At 36.8% G+C, this 13337-nt stretch overlaps 1 pseudogene across 1 annotated transcript in view; it reads right to left on the minus strand.

Moving 5' to 3' along the window:
• LOC144422816 (FGFR1 oncogene partner 2 homolog) overlaps positions 1-13337 on the minus strand; it is a 54882-nt pseudogene continuing 41545 nt past the window's right edge. Inside the window, exons 4-5 of the transcript XR_013475397.1 lie at positions 2806-2878; positions 1-2234 (exon numbers count right to left, since the gene is read on the minus strand). The product of XR_013475397.1 is annotated as an FGFR1 oncogene partner 2 homolog (transcript). The remainder of the gene's footprint in view (positions 2235-2805; positions 2879-13337) is intronic.

The following is a 13337-nucleotide window of genomic DNA, read 5'->3' on the forward strand; positions in this document are numbered from 1 at the left end:
ATATTGGTACACATACTTCTGGAGCGCTCAGTTGTGTATAAAATAACAAAGTCCTTGGCATAGAGATTTCTGTCTTCAAACCAATAATAATTCAGCAAATGTGCTTTCAGTTGACTTTTTAATAATATAGTTTAATGAATGAATCTGATTTTATGACAAATTTAAACCTTTTTATTACTGGATAAAGCCAACATGGATAGAGTATCAGCAGGCTTCGCAACGAAAGAAACTGGAATTACAAAAATAAAAACTCGTTTCATGGGCCACATGTCATTCAAATATGGCACTTCTCAGTGGGCCGCACAATTTGCACACCCCTAACATACACAAAGAACTTGTATTTACTATATCTAATGCGTATGGACTAGGACAAGACAACTCGACCATATAGCTTGTGGTTGAACTACCATTTACCATAATTAATTCTGAAGGTAAATGAATAGAGGAAATTACCAAAAATAAAAATTTCATTCCACAGTATGATAATAACTATAAAATAAAAAACAATTCACTGCTTTTGTCCAGAAGTAAGACTAGCTATAGAATTCCACCTACAGGGACAAGGGCAATTTTATCTGTTTTCGTCTAACCCCAATTGGTATAAAACTCTAATATGCTAAGTCTGTCACAGATGTGCAAAAATTCCAACTTTGCATTTCATTTTTTTTATGAATGTTCTATTCAGTTCGATATTTATTTTGAAAACTACACCAGTGCGAATTTGTACTAAACCATTGCTTCAAGTACAGGGAGATGTGACAACCATGACCTGTGGTCTTTTCTATCTCATGTATCATCAAATGCTCAGGTTGTGGAATTTGGAAACATCAAAATTGACATTGGAAATAATGTATTGTGTTCATTTGAGTGCCAACCAGAACCTCTTCTGAGTGTTTCTTGTCTAGAGCAAAGATTTTTCAACCTTTATGGAGGAGAGGAACCCCAACAAACATTTCAAAAGCTTAAGAACCCCTGCGTAACTGAATATACATTATAATATGCCAATCAAAAAATGTGAAACGGAAATTTGATGTAGAGTAGAGCTAAGATCTGAAGCCCGAACCCGAAATTCGAGCCGGGTCTGGCTGTTCTATCGCTGACTTTTTTTTAAATGGGGCGTTTTAGCCACGAGAGACCGTGGTCTGCAAAAAAAGTTGCCTCATCAACACCACACTCTTGCAATGACAATTCAGAGATCTCCTGATTAAAATATGAAATTTCGGGTTTGCTTCAGGCTCGGGCCTGCAAATCCAGTTAATTAGTCAGGCTTGGGTCGGGTTCCATACCCACAGGCCTCAGTCGGGCCGGAATTGATCTTACCTCTAATGTAGAGGAAATGAAAGTCTCTCATGAAACACACTTATTATATTATATCCGTGTATTTAATTATATTTAAACAAGATAAATATAATAATATAGACCGGGGCTACTCAACTATTTTACCAAAGGTCCGCATACAAAACTTCAAAAATATTTGGGTCTGGACTTTCTAGACATTATGATTCGGCTTCCCCAAGCACACGATTCCTCGGCCGACTAATGATTATTAGCTGATCAAGATTGTTTGTTATGGCGTTATAGTTCTTTTCATATATATTTTTAAATCTATAAAACTGATTTTATAAAAGGAAACCACATATATGAACCACATATATTTTCTCAGTACTGAGTTTTGATAGAAACACAAGGAATAACAAGAGTAAGGGGCACTCCGGAAGTATGTGTACCAATATGGAGGTAACTAATTTTTTTCGTCTACTTTACATCAAGTTGTGCAAAGGGACCGGAACCTACGGGCAGAGGGTATATTTACTTGGCTAACACAGACGTCCCGAACTCGTAATAGAACTATGATATAGAAAATCGAAATTATGAACCTGGCACACATAATACAGAAGTACCCTTCGAAAGAAAATAAACTTCCTCCATATTGTAATATAATAATTGCCTGGGGAGTAGTTTTAGGGGAATTCCCCCTCATGTATAACTGTCTAATCACTAGTAGTATCGTCAGTGAGCATCATTTCAGATTCATACTCTGGTTTGTCAGTCTTTCCAGAATCTTTCTGTTCAGTGGTTATAAGTCTTGATCCAAATGAACTCTTAGATATCATCAGCATTTCTCTTAAAATGTCATTTTCTGTTTGCAATCGGGATAATTCTTCGTAATCTCTGATATATTGCTCATCGTCGACATCCGCAGCATGCCTCATCATAGCAGCCATCTCGTGAATCTGGAACATAGAAAGATAAACAATGTCTGTTAGATAAAACTACAACCCTTTTTTGTTTTGAAATAACTTGAACCTTCAGCGCCACCATGTGGCTGAATTCTTTTGCTTGAATAATTATTGACAAACCGCCAGCATTACTAATGACAAGATTGCTAAGTAAGAAAGGTTCCACTCCTTCAAACAGTAGTAGACCGTTACGTATTGTTTGATATCAGTGGCAAATATATAATAAACTGAACTTGATTAATCAAGATGCCTATTTCAGAAATCACGTAGTGTGTGTACCAGGTTCGAATTCCAATTTTCCTTATTTTAGTTCTATTACAAGTACGGGGACTGTCTGTGTTAGCCAAGTGAATATACTCCCTGCCCATAGGTTTCAGTCCCTTTACACAACTTGATGTAAAGTAGGCGAATAAAATTAGTTACCTCACAATTGTGAGGCTCACACTGTTTACATAAAAATGCTCAAAACCACCTGAGTTATTCCCACAATTTTGCGGTGGTCAGAGTTAACCGAAATTGTGGGGTAGCGGAACCAAGCGCTAAAACATAACTGTGGACTCAATACCTTATCAATGAGTTCCATATTCTCTTCTTGATATTGTTTTTCTGCTTGATAAGTGTTTTCAGTGATCTGGATGCTGAAAATGGAAGATATAAATAAAATTATAAATGCTGTCAAGCCATGGTTCATTGATTTTGTGGAAATGTTTGAATCCAAGTAAAACTTCATAATTATTCTTTGTGAATATTATTCAGCTATAAGGGCTTTGGATTTTTAATATTAATTTACAAATACTATAATGCAGGGGTGTGCAACCTGCGACTGGCCCATGGGTCAAATGCGGCCCACAAGAGGGCGATTTTGAATGGTGTACGGACCGCGAAATCAGTTTTCAATTAAATTTAACTTGGTACAGGTGAGTAATTCCAATCCTTGTGCGTTGCGAAGCCAATACCTGAGTCTAGTTTATATGTAGATGAAGAGAATTACATCAATGTAATATATTTCAAGTTTGACGCGAATCGGACAACAAACGGCAGAGTTATTGATTGAAATATAGAATAGTGAAATCATCCGAAGTTAGCTGCTTTTACGGTACGGTATTTCCATAATATTCTGTACCACAACCCATGTCTGCAAGTTGTAAACCTTCTTGCAGTAACAAATATTTTATATATTTCAATTAGAACTATTAAAATATTATACCTTCAATCTTGTGACCAAATATCAAGAGTCAGCATGGAATTAATTACTTGATGATAACTTTTCTTTTCCTGGTACCGGTACAAAAAAGGAAGCTGACAGCTCTTGTGTGTTATATTCCTTTTAGCATTCATCTGCTTTGTCAGATATAAAATATTTTTTTGACAAATTCGCTTGTCATGTTGATAATTTGGACAGTAGGCTCTACCGGTACCGGTATCTGTTAATTTACGGTACCGGTACCGAAAATATTTCCCTAAAGCTAAATCGGCGAACTCGTTCAAAAACATCTCTGGGTATCTCTATCGCCCCTGATGGTGATACCGTCGCCATAAGAATCGGCAGTGATCACCCATAGATATTACATAACAACAAGATGGCAAGCAACGTACTTTTACCATTGATGACTTACAATGGATAGAAAACTCATTGTATCGCCACAGACCTTCTGTAAAATCATATTCTGGGGCGGCTTAAACAATGCTTTTCTTATGGCGGAGCCGCGTGTAATGAAGGCCTGAAATCTCGTAAAATGGGGTAATATACCAGGAAATTTAATGGTAAATATGTTTATACGGGCGTATTCATATACACTGTTGAAATAGAAATTGTATGCAGTATTCGGTCAAATTTATAATTGGCCACAAATGCGAACATGTGCGTGACATCGTATATTAAATCCAAAGTGGGATATGCGACCAAAGGGTGGTTTGTGATCGATTTGTAAGGATTGTGGAAATGTCTGAATGGCGTGCGATTGCATTTTGTTATATTAACCGATCTAATTTAGTGTGATCCGTAACGTTGGTCTCTGAGCACCTTCACGCCGTTATTTAGCTTGCTTAGTTTCCCGCTGCAAACTTACCGCATTTCAGAATATCATTGCAAGCATTTTGTTTCAATAAGTTGTTTTGTTCCGTATTGTAAAATATATAAAATGAAACGAAAAATACCTTTAGTTTCTTTAGACGGTGGACAGATTAAAAGCTCTTTTTCAGTTGGTAAATTTGCCCTTGTGAACTATACCACATAGTCACTGAATTCCTTCACTATGCCTGCGATATACCTTTTATGACAGGGGTGTGCAACCTTGCAACCCTGTGCGACACGCCAAAAAAATATCTGGCACGTTTGTTTCCCGCGGGTTTATACAATGTGTTGCTAGCGAAATTCAGTGAGAAGACAATGATGCAATAAAAAATAAATATAAACTTTTGAATTTCATGTATGTGTGCTCATATGCTCTGAATTATAATCGGATTCAGTGAGAAACGCGTTTTTATAGCATTTGGCATTTCGTAACAGGATTTTGCTAGCTTGTTTTAGTAATATGACCGTGGCACTCAGTTATTGATATAGGCTTTGTGAAAGAGAGAAAGATTAAAATTGCTCGCACGCACCAAATTAAATGATCTAAAAACACCATTCAAGATTAAATGGGAACACTATTCAAAATTGGCGCTTCTTCGCGAGCCCTACAAATTTTCTAATCAAGCCGCAGTTTGCACATCCTTGTTTTAAGTTGAGGCGAAACTATCGTCGGGGACATATGGAACTTTTACTCTGGTTATTATAAAATAAAAGATAAATAATGTATTGCATATTCAGTCAATTTTTAATGTACTAAAATATATCGTGGTTTTTTATATTTTATCCGAGACCTAGGGATTTTTCTTGAAAAATAAAAAATAATAGGAGTGGCAGAGCGGAGTCAGTGTTGTGAGAACATATGTATCGCGAGGATTTCAAGGCGATTAATATTTATTTTGAACCTCTTTTGAAAATCCTGGCTATGGCCTGATTAAGATAAAGTACGTTGAGACAATTTATTAATTGTACCAATATAAATTTGGGCAGACTTTGGGATTTTATCGTGAATCTTTGGATTTTTTTAACAGCGATATCTTATAAATATAATCACAACTGGCTGTTAATACAGTAGAAACTCGGCCTACGAAATTAATTCGTTTTGGAAGCCCCTTCGCAAGTAAAATATTCTGTAAGTAAGGACGCAGTTTACATATAAATGCCATAATTTGTTCTAAGCCTACACAAAACTCGGACGTAACATTTGTATCCATTATAATACTGGGTAAACCCGTAACAATTACATGTTAGAATTAAATTACCACATAATAAATAGAAAATGTGCCACAGAAAGAATAGAGAAATACCGAATAAAAACTACGAACGGTAGACCGTAGAGAGTGAGAGAGTGGCGGTCCGAGTTTTTATTATTACTTATCGATCTTAAGGCAATGAACAATGACTTCTGCATGACGTAACAATTGAATCGAATCAGCTGTTAGCGAGCGGATGAATATTAGTTATTACTGCTCGACCTTGCGTTGAGTTGGGCAGCCTTTCCATAGCCCTGTTTAGTTATTATTAGTTAAGTTATGCTAAGACGTTGTTGAAAAATGTATAAGTAAGTTATTAAACACTTGTAGATCCTTACCACGGATATGGGCCGTGAGACGAAGCCTTGAAAACGCCCAGAAAAAGAATTTCGTAGCGCATATTTGGTAACTAAATAAATTCTTCAGTTTTGTGTAAAAATGAACATACTGAACGCATTACAGCTTGTTCCACAATCCTGATGCGAAACTGAATATGAGAGGTTCCCGGAAATTCAATAACCATAAGTTTACAACACATACATAAGAACTATGCAATTCGAGAGCCCTACAGCACACTAACACAAATGTATTCCTGTATTGTTTTGCCTGACCAAAATCGGACTTCCTCAGTCGATCATAATTTATTAGGTAGATTACGAAATATATGGCATACATGTAACCAGCAACAAAAAATACTTTAATTGTGTGACAGGAGTCGCGAGTGACCTCGAAAGCAGCGACACCAACAACGCTGATTCACATTAGCGAATAAATTTTATGTAATAACCACAAGCAGTTTACAACAAGAACAGCATAAAAAGCTACATCCATTTTATAGAGCTATCAAACGTATTTATTTTTAAGCAATGAAATCACAAATTAACATCGTGAGCACGAAAACACGAATAAATCAGTTATTTTTCACTTAGAAATTTACCGGAAAAGTCAAGAAAATTAAATGAATGTACAATATGTACATAACATAGTGAACAGAAATATTACAATTAGTCTTTTTTTAGTTTATGTGGTTACGTATTTGAACAAATGCAATATTATTTCTAGAAACAGGACTACGACACTAACAAATTGAGGGCCACATGCTTCTTCAGTGAATCATTGTTGGGTGAAAGAGTATAATCCTTATGTTTGCCAGTGTTAAATAGACGTGCCCTGGTATCATTTACATTCTTCATATCCTCTTCATACAGTGAACAAACAAATTCCTCAGCTTTATTTATTAATGCCTCGTTAACCTCAAAAGATCTTCATAGTCGTCATAAACCTCAATGAAGTCTCCAACATGAGTTTGATGGGCAGTTCCAATTGCAGAAAAGTGCTAAAGTATTTCAAAATGAATAGCCCATCTAAGCTGTTTGCAACTATTATGATTCTCATATACCTTTACGCTTCAAGACTTCTTGTTTAATCCATTTTATAGCACTGATAGCAGCAGGGATTAGAGCCAGCGTTAGGTCGGATTGGTGGAACATTGCCGTTTTCGTTTGTAGTACAGTATCTAAAATGAGGAAGAAAATCATATTTGGAACAGCATGAGTGTAAAAATACCACTAAATACTAACTAATACCTTGAATACATAAGGCATTTTATCTGATGTACTCAATGAGCGTATATATATATGCTCATTGCATGTACTACAGTCCAGCAGTGTTTGCATACCATTACTAGACTATATCTACACTAAATTTTAATATATCACAGTCTGAAATGCCCTATGACAGTATGAGTATGGACTATAGAATAGACTATATTTTAAAACATCAACTGTCTGTCTACAACTTGATTTCTCGCCTCTCAATCGTTTCCAATGCTTCTATCTTTCCACTCCGACATAACTTATCATTGCTTCCCGAGTCTTGTCGACTCTATGAGTTTAGATTTTGACCAACCGACATTCTGACATTAGTAAAATTGATTATTTTCTTCTCTTTCACACAACCGTGCATTACAGAAACAGCCATTAATTTCTATTTCCAAATATGCTGTGGCCTATATAGTAGTATAAGTCTGCTGAATAGTCAAGAAGAGTCATTAAATTAATCATAAACATTTCATGCAAGCCAGAAAATATCGTTGTTTGTGACATATTATTCTAGGTCTAGCCTTCCTTGGAGATACCGCACCGTACCTATTTAACAACGTCTTATGAGCTAGTGCTCAACTAAAATTGCTATTTATGGTAAGGATATACAAGTGTTTAATATCTTACTTACCGGTATACTTTTCAACACCTCCTTAGCATAACTGAACTAATAATAACTGAAAAAAAAATATGAAAAGGCTACTCAACGCAAAAGCGAGCAGTAGTAGTACATCTGATATTCATCCGACCACTGGGGATCCACCTACAGCTGACTAATTTGACTGTTACGTCATGCAGAAGTCTACGTTCATTTTGCCCATGATACCGGAAAAGCAGAGAAAATAGGACAGATGGTAACACATATTTATTGTAGTAAAAGCGTCTTTTCTGTAAAACGTGCAACTTTTGGAAGTGGGAACAAGGCAATATTTGTTACTAAATTTCTAAGGAACATTTTAAAATCATTTTCAGGTAGTTACCTTATGTGCGCTACGAAACTGAAAGATAAATGGCCTCGGCTCGATGAAGAGATCTGGATTTTTGCAAACCGAGAAAACGATTTTTACAAAGCAAGAGATTCTTGAGACGCGCTGAATGTGTGTGTGTGTGTACGATGCGCAAGTTTTCACGCTAGTGAGTCAGAGGGAAGGATACACACCGCTAGATCGTATCTCGTAATTAATCTTTAAGCATTGTCCATATCCCTCTTGTAACTCTGACGTCGTCGCGATGCGCAAGTTTCCTTCGAGAAATTTTTCACGCTATTGAGTCAGAGCGAAGAATACACGCCACGAGATCGTATCTTGTTACTTATAATTACTCTTTAAGCAATGTCCGACCATACCCCTCTATCGTCTATCAGGTTCGGGGTTGCAGAATTCCTCACCAAAATATCGCTAGGCTGTGTTTGAATAGCCGTCACAACCCGGCAGTGGCGGCGCGTCAATAGGGCCAACCGGGGCAATGCCCCGGTTGTTTTTTCGGTATAATAAAAAATATTCGAAAAATACCTCAATATCGGTTGCACAGACTGTCTACACTAGCCATATTCTCCCGACATGGTTCATTTTTCGCTCGCAAAGCCTTCGCCAAACGTCGATGGGGCGACGCCGATTTTGCCCCGGTTGCTCATTGTATATCGTATTCTCTTTTTTATCTTCCACTCGCCGCGTTTGTCTCGTTTGTTTTCTGTTTCTTTTACTAAATCATCGGGGCCGATCGGGGCTAGCCCCGAAATTATGACGACACAATGCCGACGTTTCTTACAACAACAAATTTGCCCTTGTGAACTATACCACATAGTCACTGAATTCCTTCACTATGCCTGCGATATACCTTTTATGACAGGGGTATGCAACCTTGCAACCCTGTGCGACACGCCAAAAAAATATCTGGCACGTTTGTTTCCCGCGGGTTTATACAATGTGTTGCTAGCGAAATTCAGTGAGAAGACAATGATGCAATAAAAAATAAATATAAACTTTTGAATTTCATGTATGTGTGCTCATATGCTCTGAATTATAATCGGATTCAGTGATAAACGCGTTTTTATAACATTGGGCATTTCGTAACAGGATTTTGCTAGCTTGTTTTAGTAATATAACCGTGGCACTCAGTTATTGATATAGGCTTTGTGAAAGAGAGAAAGATTAAAATTGCTCGCACGCACCAAATTAAATGATCTAAAAACACCATTCAAGATTAAATGGGAACACTATTCAAAATTGGCGCTTCTTCGCGAGCCCTACAAATTTTCTAATCAAGCCGCAGTTTGCACATCCCTGTTTTAAGTTGAGGCGAAACTATCGTCGGGGACATATGGAACTTTTACTCTGGTTATTATAAAATAAAAGATAATTAATGTATTGCATATTCAGTCAATTTTTAATGTACTAAAATATATCGTGGTTTTTTATATTTTATCCGAGACCTAGGGATTTTTCTTGAAAAATAAAAAATAATAGGAGTGGCAGAGCGGAGTCAGTGTTGTGAGAACATATGTATCGCGAGGATTTCAAGGCGATTAATATTTATTTTGAACCTCTTTTGAAAATCCTGGCTATGGCCTGATTAAGATAAAGTACGTTGAGACAATTTATTAATTGTACCAATATAAATTTGGGTAGACTTTGGGATTTTATCGTGGATCTTTGGATTTTTTTAACAGCGATATCTTATAAATATAATCACAACTGGCTGTTAATACAGTAGAAACTCGGCCTACGAAATTAATTCGTTTTGGAAGCCCCTTCGCAAGTAAAATATTCTGTAAGTAAGGACGCAGTTTACATATAAATGCCATAATTTGTTCTAAGCCTACACAAAACTCGGACGTAACATTTGTATCCATTATAATACTGGGTAAACCCGTAACAATTACATGTTAGAATTAAATTACCACATAATAAATAGAAAATGTGCCACAGAAAGAATAGAGAAATACCGAATAAAAACTACGAACGGTAGACCGTAGAGAGTGAGAGAGTGGCGGTCCGAGTTTTTATTATTACTTATCGATCTTAAGGCAATGAACAATGACTTCTGCATGACGTAACAATTGAATCGAATCAGCTGTTAGCGAGCGGATGAATATTAGTTATTACTGCTCGACCTTGCGTTGAGTTGGGCAGCCTTTCCATAGCCCTGTTTAGTTTTTATTAGTTAAGTTATGCTGAGACGTTGTTGAAAAATGTATAAGTAAATTATTAAACACTTGTAGATCCTTACCACGGATATGGGCCGTGAGACGAAGCCTTGAAAACGCCCAGAAAATGAGTTTCGTAGCGCACATTTGGTAACTAAATAAATTCTTCAGTTTTGTGTAAAAATGAACATACTGAACGCATTACAGCTTGTTCCACAATCCTGATGCGAAACTGAATATAAGAGGTTCCCGGAAATTCAATAACCATAAGTTTACAACACATACATAAGAACTATGCAATTCGAGAGCCCTACAGCACACTAACACAAATGTATTCCTGTATTGTTTTGCCTGACCAAAATCGGAGTTCCTCAGTCGATCATAATTTATTAGGTAGATTACGAAATATATGGCATACATGTAACCAGCAACAAAAAATACTTTAATTGTGTGACAGGAGTCGCGAGTGACCTCGAAAGCAGCGACACCAACAACGCTGATTCACATTAGCGAATAAATTTTATGTAATAACCACAAGCAGTTTACAACAAGAACAGCATAAAATGCTACATCCATTTTATAGAAGCTATCAAACGTATTTATTTTTAAGCAATGAAGTCACAAATTAACATCGTGAGCACGAAAACACGAATAAATCAGTTATTTTTCACTTAGAAATTTACCGGAAAAGTCAAGAAAATTAAATGAATGTACAATATGTACATAACATAGTGAACAGAAATATTACAATTAGTCTTTTTTTAGTTTATGTGGTTACGTATTTGAACAAAGGCAATATTATTTCTAGAAACAGGACTACGACACTAACAAATTGAGGGCCACATGCTTCTTCAGTGAATCATTGTTGGGTGAAAGAGTATAATCCTTATGTTTGCGAGTGTTAAATAGACGTGCCCTGGTATCATTTACATTCTTCATATCCTCTTTATACAGTGAACAAACAAATTCCTCAGCTTTATTTATTAATGCCTCGTTAACCTCAAAAGATCTTCATAGTCGTCATAAACCTCAATGAAGTCTCCAACATGAGTTTGATGGGCAGTTCCAATTGCAGAAAAGTGCTAAAGTATTTCAAAATGAATAGCTCATCTAAGCTGTTTGCAACTATTATGATTCTCATATACCTTTACGCTTCAAGACTTCTTGTTTAATCCATTTTATAGCACTGATAGCAGCAGGGATTAGAGCCAGCGTTAGGTCGGATTGGTGGAACATTGCCGTTTTCGTTTGTAGTACAGTATCTAAAATGAGGAAGAAAATCATATTTGGAACAGCATGAGTGTAAAAATACCACTAAATACTAACTAATACCTTGAATACATAAGGCATTTTATCTGATGTACTCAATGAGCGTATATATATATGCTCATTGCATGTACTACAGTCCAGCAGTGTTTGCATACCATTACTAGACTATATCTACACTAAATTTTGATATATCACAGTCTGAAATGCCCTATGACAGTATGAGTATGGACTATAGAATAGACTATATTTTAAAACATCAACTGTCTGTCTACAACTTGATTTCTCGCCTCTCAATCGTTTCCAATGCTTCTATCTTTCCACTCCGACATAACTTATCATTGCTTCCCGAGTCTTGTCGACTCTATGAGTTTAGATTTTGACCAACCGACATTCTGACATTAGTAAAATTGATTATTTTCTTCTCTTTCACACAACCGTGCATTACAGAAACAGCCATTAATTTCTATTTCCAAATATGATGTGGCCTATATAGTAGTATAAGTCTGCTGAATAGTCAAGAAGAGTCATTAAATTAATCATAAACATTTCATGCAAGCCAGAAAATATCGTTGTTTGTGACATATTATTCTAGGTCTAGCCTTCCTTGGAGATACCGCACCGTACCTATTTAACAACGTCTTATGAGCTAGTGCTCAACTAAAATTGCTATTTATGGTAAGGATATACAAGTGTTTAATATCTTACTTACCGGTATACTTTTCAACACCTCCTTAGCATAACTGAACTAATAATAACTGAAAAAAAAAATATGGAAAGGCTACTCAACGCAAAAGCGAGCAGTAGTAGTACATCTGATATTCATCCGACCACTGGGGATCCACCTACAGCTGACTAATTTGACTGTTACGTCATGCAGAAGTCTACGTTCATTTTGCCCATGATACCGGAAAAGCAGAGAAAATAGGACAGATGGTAACACATATTTATTGTAGTAAAAGCGTCTTTTCTGTAAAACGTGCAACTTTTGGAAGTGGGAACAAGGCAATATTTGTTACTAAATTTCTAAGGAACATTTTAAAATCATTTTCAGGTAGTTACCTTATGTGCGCTACGAAACTGAAAGATAAATGGCCTCGGCTCGATGAAGAGATCTGGATTTTTGCAAACCGAGAAAACGATTTTTACAAAGCAAGAGATTCTTGAGACGCGCTGAATGTGTGTGTGTGTGTACGATGCGCAAGTTTTCACGCTAGTGAGTCAGAGGGAAGGATACACACCGCTAGATCGTATCTCGTAATTAATCTTTAAGCATTGTCCATATCCCTCTTGTAACTCTGACGTCGTCGCGATGCGCAAGTTTCCTTTGAGAAATTTTTCACGCTATTGAGTCAGAGCAAAGAATACACGCCACGAGATCGTATCTTGTTACTTATAATTACTCTTTAAGCAATGTCCGACCATACCCCTCTATCGTCTATCAGGTTCGGGGTTGCAGAATTCCTCACCAAAATATCGCTAGGCTGTGTTTGAATAGCCGTCACAACCCGGCAGTGGCGGCGCGTCAATAGGGCCAATGCCCCGGTTGTTTTTTCGGTATAATAAAAAAGATTCGAAAAATACCTCAATATCGGTTGCACAGACTGTCTACACTAGCCATATTCTCCCGACATGGTTCATTTTTCGCTCGCAAAGCCTTCGCCGAACGTCGACGGGGCGACGCCGATTTTGCCCCGGTTGCTCATTGTATATCGTATTCTCTCTTTTATCTTCCACTCGCCGCGTTTGTTTTCTGTTTCT

The sequence above is a fragment of the Styela clava genome, chromosome 5, assembly GCF_964204865.1.
Source record: "Styela clava chromosome 5, kaStyClav1.hap1.2, whole genome shotgun sequence".
NCBI classification, from domain to species: Eukaryota; Metazoa; Chordata; class Ascidiacea; order Stolidobranchia; family Styelidae; genus Styela; species Styela clava.